The following is a 12,397-nucleotide window of genomic DNA, read 5'->3' as shown; positions in this document are numbered from 1 at the left end:
CGAGAGAGGGAACACAAGCAGGGGGGAGAGGGAGAAGCAGGATTCCCGCTGAGCAGGGAGCCCGATGCAGGGCTCGATCCCAGGACCCTGGGATCATGACCTGAGCCGAAGGCAGACACTTAATGACTGAGCCACCCAGGTGCCCCTACTTATGGTAGTTCTAAAGTCCTAAAAACCAAGGCTCAACCTCTGGCTCCCCCACTTACCACTGTGTGACCCTGATCAGGTTACTTTAATTCTTGATTTCCTTATCTACGAAATGAAAATAATAATACCACCTATCCTCAGAGGCTGGCTGTGAAGATTAAATGATAACGCAAGCAAAACACTTAACACTGATTGGCAGTTAGCTAAGTTAATTGAGCACTTATTTTTTTTAAATGATTTTTCATTTTAGAGAGACAGAGCGTGCACATGCAAGCACAGGGGTGATGGGCAGAGGGAGAGGGAGTGAGAGTCTTAAAGCAGACTCCACCCTGAACCCAACGCAGGGCTCAATCCCACAATCCCAAAATCATGACCTGAGCCGAAACCAAGAGTCTTGGATGCTTAACCAACTGTACCACCCAGGTGCCCAGCACTTACTTTTGAAATATATGTTTACGTTTATATTGAATTATTTTTCCTTAAATAATAAAAACCCTTAATATTAACAGATTATCACATAACAAGAATTTAATGAAGCTGTACTGTCACCAACTTGACCAGTGTAAAACTGTGACATTTTGGCATTTTACACAAGGTTAACAAAAGTGCCAAGCAATCTGGTCGAGAATTAGAGATGGTGGACATATGAACAAAAGGAGCTATGTATTTACTGAGTAACAAAGACTCAAAAGGAGAGAGGAAAAAAAAAAAAGACACATTAGGTCTTTAGGATCTAGCCTACTTTATGATGTCTAGATTAGTTCTAAATAATCATCGAAAAAAAGACCTAGTCACTTCAGACATCACATCAGGAACAATTAAGATTCAAATGGAGAAAACTTAAGATCTAGTTTAATGAAGGGGTATGACAAAGACTTCAGGTATCAGTGAACCCAAATTGTTTGTTTGGTTTTTTTAAAGATTTTATTTATTTGACAGAGAGAGACACAGCGAGAGAGGGAACATAAGCAAGGGGAGTGGGAGAGGGAGAAGCAGTCTTCCCGCTGAGCAGAGAGCCCGATGTGGGGCTCGGTCCCATGACCTGAGCCGAAGGCAGATGCTTAACGACTGAGCCATCCAGGTGCCCCCCCCAAATTGTTATTTTTAAAGATTTGGGTATCTTAGACATTATTACTTTATTTTTAGACATTACTTCATAACTTTGCTTAGCTTTAGAGTCTACTAATTGCACATCTAGATGCACATCCCAAACATGTACAACCTTCTCAGCAACTCTTCAGACTGAAGCTACAGAAATCACAGGACAGTTAAAAAGAAAAAGGTAGCTACTAAGGCAATTCATCAGATCCTCTCTAAGACAAGCCTATATACCTTGCCTATAATGGATCTCTGGAATATATTTTCCTACTTTCAAATCTAAAATGATGAACACGCTCTGTTAAGTTAAAAACATGCAACTATGAAACACTTCTGAAACCCTGTGACAGTATCTCTAGGGACAGAGAACCTGGGAGAATGGGGTTAAGAGGGAGACATACTTTCATTCTATACCTCTGGCACCGTTTGGATTTACCATCTGTATGTGTAACCTAAAAAGTTTATTTACATTATTCGTCAAATTCATTGTACAATTCAGCACTCACTACTATATTCACAGAACTGTGTAACCATCACTATCTAATTCCAGAATATTTTCATCACCCCCTTAGAGAAATGCAGTACCCAATGGCAGTCACATCTTTCACTGGTCCCATCAACCACAAATCTACTTTATCTTGATAGATTTCCCTCTTCTGGGTATTTCATATAAACAGAATCATATAATATGTGGTCTTTTGTGCCCAACTTCTTCAACTTAGCGTGTTTTCCAAGTTCATCCATGTTGCAGCATGTAACATCATTTCATTCCTTTCTATGGCTGCATAATATTCCATTGTACAGATACACCACCTTTTCTTATGCATCATCAATTAACAGAGATTTGGCCTGTCTCCACTTTTTGGCTATTATAAGTAATGTTGCTATAAATATTCATGTCTGATGGACACATGTTTCAATTCTCTAAAGTATATACCTAGGAAAAGAATTGTTGGGTTGTATGGTTAAATCTATATTTAACTTTTTAAGGAACTGCCAAACTGATCAAATGAAGGCATGAAACACACAGGACAGAGGGAAGAGAGAAAAAGGCTTGTTTACACACTACCACATTTACCTGGAGAGATCTCCAGTAATATTCATTAGTATATTCAACTCACAAGCATTTAAAACCACTGAAAGACAGAGTTATGAAGTTAGAAAAACTTGAGATACATGTGATTCTTTCATTTAATTCCAAGAACAACCAAGTATTTGTACTACAGCACCATCTCAATACCAAAAAGCATGTCAACTCAGAAAAGGGAAAATAACTTATTATTCACATTCCAACATTACCTATAAATTTTTTACATAGGATTAGCCAAGGATCTCCCAGTAATGTGAACAGGTTAATACCACAAGCCAGAAAATGTTATAGAAGAGGCTTATTGTAATAAAATTGACGTTCTTAATATATCTAAACTGAAGGATATATACACCTACATCCCTCACATTCTCCACAGCACTCGGAACTCAACATATTCTTGTTGACTTGTGGATGAGTAACTGGTGCTCTACCCTTTCCCTATGAGAACCAGAGATTTAGATTTTTAATCAAATAATATTTTTAAAAACTGAACCACAGAGAAGCAATGTGGAAGCCTAAAAGGCAAACGGAATAGTTTTACTAACTCATAATCTTAGGTTAACAGTGCTCAACTTTGAGTATCAGTGTCCTTGTGTACAAAATGATAATGTCTATCTCAAAGGCTACTGCAAGAAATACAACCGTGATCATTCCTTACTTACAATTTATTACAAAGAAATATGATGCAGACAGTCTCCGCCGAGAGTCGCCGCGGGTTCCTGCTTCAACAGTGCTTGGACGGAACCCGGCGCTCGTCCCCCACCCCGGCCGGCCGTTCAGAGCCAGCCCTTCGCCATCTCCTCAAAGCGCCCTCGGACCGCTCCAAGGCCCCCGCCGCCGCTCCAGCGCCGCGCAGCCGCCGCTCGCCGCCGCCTCTTCTCAGCCGCCGCCATGACGACCGCGTCCCCCTCGCAGGTGCGCCAGAACTACCACCAGGACTCGGAGGCCGCCATCAACCGCCAGATCAACCTGGAGCTCTACGCCTCCTACGTCTACCTGTCCATGTCTTACTACTTTGACCGCGATGATTTGGCTTTGAAGAACTTTGCCAAATATTTTCTTCACCAATCTCATGAGGAGAGGGAGCATGCTGAGAAACTGATGAAGCTGCAGAACCAACGAGGTGGCCGAATCTTCCTTCAGGATATCAAGAAACCAGACCGTGATATTGGGAGAACGGGCTGAATGCAATGGAGTGTGCATTACACTTGGAGAAGAGCGTGAATCAGTCACTACTGGAACTGCACAAACTGGCCACTGATAAAAGTGACCCCCATTTGTGTGACTTCATTGAGACTCATTACCTGAATGAGCAGGTGAAATCCATCAAAGAATTGGGTGACCAGTAACCAACCTGCGCAAGATGGGGGCTCCCGAATCTGGCATGGCAGAGTATCTCTTTGACAAGCACACCTTGGGAAACAGTGATAGTGAGAGCTAAGCCTTAGGCTGTCTTCCCATAGCCACAAGGGTGACTTCCCTCGTCACCAAGGCAGTGCATGCATGTTGGGGTTACCTTGACCTTTTCTATAAGTTGTACCAAAACATCTACTTAACTTCTTTCATTTGTACCATTCTTCAAATAAAGTAATTTGGTACCCAAAAAAAAAAGAAATATGATGCAGTTGCCAAATTTTCCTAGTATGCTGAATATTTTGCTTAATTAATGAAATAACATACTGGCTGTCCTACTGTTAATATAAGGAGGTTTACGATAATGAAATGTGATTTACAAAATCCAGGGGATTTTCTGTTTTTAAACCAGAAACTGCAAAACAAATGAGCTAAAAACTCTGGTCAAAAATTTAGATTTTTGCTTAATCCTATCATGGAAGAGCTTACAAAATAAAGTAATCCAGTTCTAGTTTTCAAACTGTTAATCTGGGGTAAAAAGATTTTTCACACAGCAGTACCAATCTGTATTCTTTAATATCTTCTGTCCAGGGCTCTCTCTGTCCACCTCCAATCATTTAAAGGAAGTACTTCTGCTGTTCCTTCCCACAGAACCGCAGCTATATATAAAAAGACTAGAAGCACACACTAGCTAAAAGGTGGAAGCAACCTAAATGTCCATCAGTGTATGAACGAATAAACAAAATGTGGTATATACATACAATGGGATATCATTCAGCCTTAAAAGGGGAAGAAATCTTGTCACATGCTACAACATGGATGAACCCTGAGGACATGAAGTAAGCCAGTCACAAAAAGGCAAATACCATTATGATTCAATTTGTGGGATGTATCTAAGGTAGTCAAATTCACAGAAACAGAAAGCAAAATGGTGGATACCAGGGGCGGAGAGAAGAATGGGGAACTGCTAAACAGGTCCAGTTTCAGTTTTGCAATATGAAAAAAATCTAGAGATAAGTTTCACAACAACGTGAAGTGTACGCTTACAAATGGTTAACATGGTACACTTTGTTACATGTTTTTAATAATAAAAATGCATTAAAAGATTTTTTTTATTTTATAAGCTAAAAAATATTTTGCTTGAAGAACTAGTTCTGCTGCTAGAAAAAAATTAATTCTCCTTTTATATCAAGGGAGAAAAAAAGACTAGGAGCAATCCCTTCTCAACTACCAATTCCCATAATAACCATTTTTGCACGCTGCATCCCTGAAGAATTTGACAAGAATGATTTATTGCCTACAACAGCCTTTCTCTCTTGAAATAGAGCTTTCCCAATCTATTAGCCAGTAAGAATGTATTAAAGATTCCTCTTAGGCTATCTTAGAAACACATCTATTCCATACCCATAGGTCTCTTACCTTGTGATAAGCTGGAAAAGATAGAGACAGAGACAAAAAGGTTCTATTTCCACTTTGACACAAAGGAGACCTGACACTCTAGAATGTCAAGTTCTAAAAGTTAACATTTTTCCAGGTCTTCAGAAAACTTAAAAAATTTTCTCACCAATCCCTTTTACCTACTTTGGGTTCTCGCTTAATACAGGCTAACTGAAGAAATTTATATTCTTTCTGAATGAAATACAAAACAAGCAACTGGTTCAAAACCCAATATATTCCTCTAATATTTTTACCCATGGTTAAAGAGACAAGTTTTAATTTAAAAAAAAAAGGCAATATTTTAAAGCTGGCAAGTCACAGAGAAAATTCATCCCTCTAATATCATAGCAGAAAAAATAAGTACTAAAAGGATTCCTAAGAAAACAAATAACCCTCTTAACAGTCTAAAAGCTATTATTTCCATATAAAATATCCTCGACTCTTCCAAATTCAGTAGGCATATAACCATAGGCAAAACTTTAGGTTAAAGCAGAGGTTCTTAAGTAGGGTCATTGGTCCATGAACCCCCTTGAACTGTATAAAAGAGATCATTCAAAGAATTCAGAAGAGAAAATCTCAGTTGATACTGGAACAGTCAGAGAGGAAATCAACCAAAAGAAACTAAAAATTACAAAAGTACAACCTCTGGTAATAGTGGCTTATAGAACAGCATTCCATCATGATTTGCCAAGGATTCCACACATGACATGGCAAAGACCTGGGTGACATTTTAATCAACTACTGCTAAAATTAACTAAACATATGTTATAAAAAAGAGGTTCTTTTTTAACAAACCCAGCATTCGAACATGGATTGGGAAATTGGTGCAGCTAGTTTTAAAAGGCCTACGTACTTTGACAAACGTTTTCTAAAGGGTAGAAAAACAGCCACAAAAAAACTAAAAATACTAAGCAATGAATGGTTGATACTGCATTCTTAGAATGGGAACTTCAGCAACTGTTTTAAAATAGAATTACGCTGTACTTTAAAGTAAAATTTAGGGGTGCCTGGCTGGCTCGGTAGGAAGAGCATGCGACTCTTGATCTTAGGGTTGTGAGTTTGAGCCCCCATTGGGTGTAGAGACTACTAAAAAATAAACTTAAAAAAAAAAAAAGTAAAGCTTAAAACACTGTTCTCTCTCCCTCTCCTCCCTATGGTAATTAATAGAGTTGGGATGTAGAAAGTTACTATGTCAATTTTATGCCTTTCTTCCAAGAAAAACACACATCAAACTGCTACATGCTGGGCTCAAAGTAAAACAATGCCAAGGTCACCAACTCATTTCTAATAACCCGGCAGCAACCCACAAATGGCACCATACCAGGCTCTGAGGAAGTCAGTAATCCTACATTAAGTATTAATGTTAACTGGACCTGAGCAGATAGTGGGAAAAGCCCTAAAAAACTTTTAAAGTATTGTGGCAAATATGTACTGGTATGTAATCTTTGCAAGGGAGGTAAGTTTAAAAATAGGTATTTTAAAATCCTAAAGGTATCCTTCCTTCACCAAGATCACCAGATGAAAGAGCTTAAGGCAGATCTAATTTGGTATCTAAAGAACAGCGAGGGAGTAGGCTGAAACAATATCAAGTCACAGGAAAGCTTTTATAGGAAAGCCTTAGACACTCATGCACAAAAGCCGCATACTGCTCTGATCACTTATCTTGTGGTCTGTGAGACTCTTTTAAAGCATTAATACAGTGAAACCTATTAACAGACTAAACCAACGGCTGTCAAGTATTTCTGGGATGGCAGGATTTCTTTACACTTAAAATCAGAGGACCCCAAAGGCCTTTCAAATTTTAAAATATTTATCAATTTAAAAATATTAATGATAAAACCTACACATTAACAAAAAAAGATGAAAAATGACTATTTTCCCACAAAAAATTAGCGAAAAGAATCGCACCGTTTTACATTACTGCAAATCTCTTTAACGTGTGGCTTAATAGAAGACGCCTAGATTCTCTTGACTGCGACTGCATTCAACACACTACACTGTGTTGTGGTGGTAAGATATGCGAAGAAAACACCCTCATTCAGGTATGTGGTTGAAAAGGGAGGAGTGTTTTAGTAAGCCTTTCATGTAGTTACGGATATCCCTTTGACATTACACCAAAACTGGACAAGTGGTCGTTTCTTATCAGTCGTCTGTTACATTAAAATCCAATGCTGTACCTTGCACTTTTACTTACGCATTTTTTAACATCACAAGCATCGGACAGTTGTAAAACACTGACTCAGAGTCATCCAAAATTCAGAGCTTCCAAATGTTGACACATTTCATTACATCAAAAAATTGCAATCATTAATATTACTGGTCTCATCTGAAAAATCTTTACATATTGGGAAGTTATCCAACTCAGGATGGCATATACATGTTTTCCAAAATTCTCACTTTTGCTTGAAAGCTCAAATTTTATCATGGGCAATAAGTACTGTCCACTGAGGCAACAAATTCACTGCTAATTTGAGAAAATGTCTGCCAAATATCCAAGTCTAAATAACCATCACTTATTCGTCAGTAGTTTTTTCTAACAAAATAATGTTCCATGAAAGGAGCAGCTAACTAGATGAGCTTAAAACCCAAATAAGTGCACCAATGCTTTTCCTCCAGACAGCATGTTCTCTGGTCTGTAGCAGAAGTGCTTTGGTGTGCCTCTCATTTTGTCACTCAGAATGTTTAACAGACATGTACTCAAGATCAAGATTTAATAAAGTTAGTTTTTACTGCTTCATTGAAAACATTCCTATGTAAAATTGGCATTTCCAAACTGCTGGTACACGGTGAAGATTTCCATGACTACTGGGACCATTTGGTGCCAAGGCCTGGATTCACTCTAAGACACTAGCAGCTTTACCCATATTACTTTTGTACCATTGCTGCAAATGTCAACATTGTCAAAAAGGCAAATACATTATAATGCAAATAGTTTTGACTTCACAGACCTTTTGAAAGAGTTGAGGGGGTCACCCGACCACACTCTAAAATAGCTGTTTTTTTTTTTTTTTTTTTTAAAGATTTTATTTATTTATTTGACAGAGAGAGACATAGCGAGAGCAGGAACACAAGCAGGGGGAGTGGGAGAGGGAGAAGCAGGCTTCCCGCAGAGCAGGGAGCCCGATGCGGGGCTCGATCCCAGGACCCTGGGACCATGACCCGAGCCGAAGGCAGACGCTTAACGACTGAGCCACCCAGGCGCCCCTAAAATAGCTGTTTTGATAATGGTTATGGACCCTCTCTGACCAGAAAAATGTACATATGTACAAATATACACAATACATTTTTTTATTTTTTTTGAGAGAGCGTGCACGCACGTGCGCACACAGGGGTACGGGGAGAGGGAGGGAGAAGCAGACTCCTCACTGCGCAGGGAGCCCAATGCAGGCAGACTCTGGGATCATGACCTAAGCCACAGGCAGACGCCCAACTGACTGAGCCACCCAGGCGCCCCCAAACCATTAAATTTTGTGTGATATCCCAAAAATTGTTTTTCACAGTTTTATTTAGGGAATATTTAGACTCTACTAAATTTTTTTCCCCCAAGAACCAGTCCATAGGTCTAAATCCTACCAGAAATAAACAGAAAGCAAAGTGTTGACAGATGCCATGCATATGGATCCAAGTTTCATAAAAACAAGGCTTCATGTAATAAAATCATATCCTAAAATAATTTCCTATTAAAAAAACTAAGATTGTCAAATATGGAGAGAAGATATACTTGTATTAAAATATTATAAATCTAAAATTATTACTTAATAGTTGACAATATTAACTATTAAATAATGAAAATTTACAAAAAATAAAAACAATTAACTATCTTTTTTAACCAAAAATTACACACTTCAGATTATCCACATGTATTTGAATTTTTAATATTTAATATTTCCACAAGTAAAATTTAAGCAAATAACAGATTACCAGGTATTGCTACCACAAAAAAAAATCACTAGGAAAAATTCCTTACTGTTTCACTTTAAAATGATGACCTTGGTTTTCTAGTTTGTTAAATCCAGATTTTAAAAACAAAATCAGTAATTTTTCTACTACTATATACGAAGGACTGGGAAGGGATCAAGCGATGTATATAAATGGGTTACACTGGCCATGGGTTGATGATGTTGGGTGATGGGGGTTCAATATATATATACTATTCCATACACTTCCCGTAATGTTCAAAATCTCCCATAACAAAGTGTTTTTTAAAAAACACAAATACAAAAAATAAATAAATAAAAAAGCACAAATACAGAAAGAACCAGGCAAATTAAAAATTGGGCAATTACTAGCTTCAGGACAAGTGAAGGGATGCACAAGAAACACTGCAGTCTTGGTTCAGCAGTGAACATCTGCATGGTCATAACAATGTAAGCACTGACTTCTAATTTAACCATACCATGTGTATGGTTAAATTGGGGTATGGGGGTGATAAATTGGGGTATGGGGTGATAATATTAACAGCTTAATCTTCATCTACTAGAGAGGAAAGTCAATTGGAAATGTCCAAAATGGATGAGAAATAGAAGTTATCATTTTATTCACAAAAAATTAAGCAACAGGAAATACAGTTGGAAGAGTTCAATATAATCGCCTTTAGAAGGATTAGGGAGTGGATGAAGGTAGGGATTGCCAGTTTTCACTCTAAGCCCTTTTTAGTACAGTACTGATTTAAAAACATATAGACACAGACACACACACACTTTTTTTGGGTGAAATTTAACAAATATAGAAAATCAAAAATCAAAAAAGAAATGTCCAGGATAATCGGTTAATCACTAAAACCACCACCCAGTCAAAACACTATCTCCATGAGCCCCGCCCCCCCCCTCCTCAAGAACAACTCCCTTCCATTACTTAAAAGTAACCATCACATACTGGCTTTTATAGCAATTATTTTGTAGCTATTCTTCAGTTTTACCAGTTTAGTATGTGTCTCTAAGGCTATGTTTTAGTTTTGAATGTTTTTTAAACTTTGTATTAATGGAATCAAAAAATATGTATACAACGTACATACCATCTCTTCACTTTGGCTGAGGAGAAATTCTTAATAAATTCCCCAGTTTTCTCATCCTCCCAACTCTTCCTTACTTGCCATAAACGTTCCAACAAAAACAGCTAAACCCTTAAAACACTCTATGTGCCAGGCTTCTGTTTTATGCATATTAACTCATTTAATCACCAAAACAACAGCGTAAGGAAGATTTTATTGTGATCTTCACTTCAGAGAGGAAAACAGGCACAAAGAAGTGAATTAATTTGCCCAAGATTATCCAGCTAGCAGAGGACTGAGTAGGATTCAAACTACGTAGCCTAGCACCAGTGTCTGTGCTACCTACTATCTCCTGAGCAAGTTGTCAATAAAGGAAATTTTTCAAGTATAGAATATGATAAAATGTTATTACCATTACCATGAAGATTAAAAGGAAAACTGCAGGATATGAGACTGAGTTATAAGAGATTTTAGTACCTCATCCTTCTCCCAGACAAGTAGCTATACCAAAGGTAAACCACTTAAAAGTGCCTGAAGAGACCTGTGCATAATAGAATAAGTATCCCAGTAAGAGCCTACATCGGCCAAAGATCAATCACAGTATTTGGTCAAACATCAAAATTCTTAGTTCTGCAATGCACTTAATAACAAATTCTGAGCCTTGATTAAGTCCAATAAAGCCTTCTTTCTAAATTAAGGCCCCCAAAGAGCCCAGTATCTCACACAACTCAACTTACCAGTAGTAATAATGTTGGGCTGTTTCTTTTCTAAAACATCTTTGAGAAGTAACAAGATTAGAGTACAAGGAACAACAGAAATCATCTAATCCAGTCCTGTCATCTTAAGGCTAAGCTTACTGGAACCCAGAGAAGCACTTATTCCAAGTGACATACACTCGTTTGTCACCAGGATAAAAACCCAAGGTCTCCTACCTTCTTTCTATTACACAGCTGTAGAACATCAATCCAGTTATAAAGCCTGCCAAATAAATACATCCATGATTTCCAAAGTATATCGCAATCATCTTTTCAACAGATCTCTTTCCCCTTCAAAACCTCGTAACAGTAACATTCACATTCTTTCATTCAACAAATACTCAACACTTACTGTGTGCCAGGCATTGTTCTAAGCATAGCAGTTTGTATAAGATGTTCTGCATAGAGCACAAAGATGCATTAGTCCTGCACAGCGTTAACAGCAGAGGTTTAGGGTAAATTACAAATAAAAAGTGCTATAAAGAAAGATTTTTAAGATATTTCCAAAAAAGGAGGATAAGTAAAAGTTACAGACATGACTTGAAGAATTTTAAACTGTGGGAGGAGTGTAAGGCATTCTAAGGTGGGAACAGCAAAAAACAAAGACCCAAGAGTAAGACTGTACAAGACCTGTTTGAAGAACAGCATCCATTTAGCTGGATCATAAACCATATTAGCAGATGAACTTAGAGAATAGGGGGCATACTGGTGGAAGGTCTCACATTCTAGGCTGAAATATCTGGATGTAATTCATAATCCTAGGGAAGCAGTGACCACCGAAGATTTCTGAGGAACATAAAATCGGGACAGCACTTAAGATTAACTTAAAAGCAAAAGAGAGAAGCAGCAGCAGGGAATCGTTTAGGAAGTTACTGCAACCTGGATGAAAGATACTGAGATCCTGAACTAAGGTGAAATTGGTCATGGAAAGAAGACTAAAGCATTACAAAAGTAACAATGGTATGCCATGACAGCTAACTGCATGTAGGAGGGGAAAGAATTAATTTAGAGCTTTTGATGGGAAAGAACTTGCAATGCATCATTAACAGAAAACAGGCAAGCTAAAGATTTAGCTAGATGTAACCTGTTTAAAGAAAATGTATTAACCTTATTTGAGAAAAACAAATCTTCCCTTAGTAACATAAACATAATAGACTATGACATGCAAACTACAGTATGCAAAAACCCCCCAAATTAAAGGAGTATAATTTGAAAATTAGGTGCTTTCTATACTTACTACACTAGCATAAACATAGGTACTAGATCTAAAGTCATGTTTTTATTAAAATATACATACCAAGCCTCAGCAGGTTAAGATGCTAGGAATGCACTGTATGTTAAGGTATGATCTAACAACCTCAAAAGAAAATTATTTAATCAATCAGTAGCAAAATGTAGCTACTAAGTATTAGCAGAAGACAACTACAACTGATCCCATCATACGTATCACCAACTATCATTTGATTCAGTTAGGTAAGTCTAGAACCATCAATTTCTTCTAATTAAATAAAGCCCATGTGGTCTCTC

The 12,397-nt window shown here is 37.7% G+C and overlaps 1 protein-coding gene and 1 pseudogene across 4 annotated transcripts in view; one reads left to right on the top strand and one right to left on the bottom strand.

Moving 5' to 3' along the window:
* PPP2R2A (protein phosphatase 2 regulatory subunit Balpha) overlaps positions 1-12,397 on the bottom strand; it is an 84,806-nt gene that overhangs the window by 68,632 nt on the left and 3,777 nt on the right. The gene's annotated exons all lie outside the window — the stretch shown is intronic.
* On the top strand, positions 3,038-3,940 carry LOC110588533 (annotated as a pseudogene). Its single transcript, XR_002480813.2, has one exon. The product of XR_002480813.2 is annotated as a ferritin heavy chain-like (transcript).

The sequence above is a fragment of the Neomonachus schauinslandi genome, chromosome 2, assembly GCF_002201575.2.
Source record: "Neomonachus schauinslandi chromosome 2, ASM220157v2, whole genome shotgun sequence".
Taxonomy (NCBI): Eukaryota; Metazoa; Chordata; class Mammalia; order Carnivora; family Phocidae; genus Neomonachus; species Neomonachus schauinslandi.
This window is presented reverse-complemented; position numbering and strand designations above follow the sequence as displayed.